The sequence below is a fragment of the Lathyrus oleraceus genome, chromosome 5 (assembly GCF_024323335.1).
Source record: "Lathyrus oleraceus cultivar Zhongwan6 chromosome 5, CAAS_Psat_ZW6_1.0, whole genome shotgun sequence".
Lineage (NCBI taxonomy): Eukaryota > Viridiplantae > Streptophyta > Magnoliopsida > Fabales > Fabaceae > Lathyrus > Lathyrus oleraceus.
Window position 1 is genome coordinate 639606634 of NC_066583.1, and position 1227 is coordinate 639607860.

General features: G+C 43.1%; 1 non-coding gene across 1 annotated transcript; it reads left to right on the forward strand.

Annotated features, from left to right (window-relative positions):
* The first annotated feature begins 466 nt into the window (after positions 1-466).
* LOC127088413 (small nucleolar RNA R71) lies at positions 467-573 on the forward strand. The gene has a single exon (XR_007790250.1). It is a non-coding gene; the product is annotated as a small nucleolar RNA R71 (small nucleolar RNA).
* Positions 574-1227: the final 654 nt, after the last annotated feature.

The window sequence follows — 1227 nt, forward strand, 5'->3', positions numbered from 1 at the left end:
GTTTTTGTATGAGTAGTTAGGATGGTTCTTCCAACCTGGGTTATAGGTATTTGAGTAGGGGTTTCCTTGAGCATAGTTCACCTGGTCTGTGGAAGTTCTTGTCAAGAGTTGACATTCTGGGGCAGTATTCCCTTGAACTCCGCATATCTTTTAGTTTGGTGCTACGGCAACCACGGTGGCTGCTAGTGTTATGGTCAAGCTGTCTATCTTCTGAGTCAGGGCATCTACCTTGGCGTTGACATGGTCAAGATTGCTCAATTTGTACATGCCTCCCTTCGCTTAAGGTTTTTCTACAGAGGTTCTTTCGGTTCCCCATTGGTAATGATTTTGGACCATACTTTCAATGAGTTGATAGGCCTCGTCGTATGGTTTATCCATCAATGTGCCACCTGCGGCGACGTTTATTGTCAATTTTGTATTGTACAAGAGACCGTTATGAAAGGTGTGAATTATCAGCCATTCTTCTAGACCGTGATGTGGGCATAACCTCATCATGTCTTTGTATCTCTCCCAAGCTTCAAAAAGTGATTCATTATCCTTTTGTTTAAACCCGTTTATTTGGGCTCTTAGCGTAGCCATCTTGCTAGGTGAGAATAACGGGTTAAGAAGACTTTCTTCAACTCGTTCCATGTAGTGGCAGAGTTGGATGGTAGAGACTGGAGCCAAGATCTAGCTCTATCTCTTAATGAAAATGGGAAAATACTGACAAGTGTAGGTTCGGGTCCTCCGTGGGACTACCTGAAAACTGGTTTTGCTGTACGACTGACAACAGTGAGGGTTTTAGTTCGAAATTGTTGGCTTCAATCGCAGGGGTAGCGATGCTGTTATGAGGTCCATCCTGTGAAGGGATTGCATAATACTTAAGAGGACGGTTTTGCACTTGTTCGGCCATCTCTGGTTGAATAGTTGATTCAGACGTAGGAATGTTAAGGTCAGGAAGATTTAGCTTGATACGATGTTCCCGTATCAAGTCTCGTATCCAGCATTCTAACCTAAGATAACGCTCGGGTTCATCGAGTTGTAGCTTTAATTTCTCGCCTTGAGAGAGAGTACTTGGCATACACTCGACAAATGTAGAAAGGGAAAAAGAATTGTTTGCCTTAGTCTATACTGGGTAACGCTAGAGTTACGATATCGACTAAATTATTCCTCGACAACGACACCAAAAACTTGATCGTGACTTAATAAGTCAATGTGAATCGTGACTGCAAGTGCACAGTCCTATCG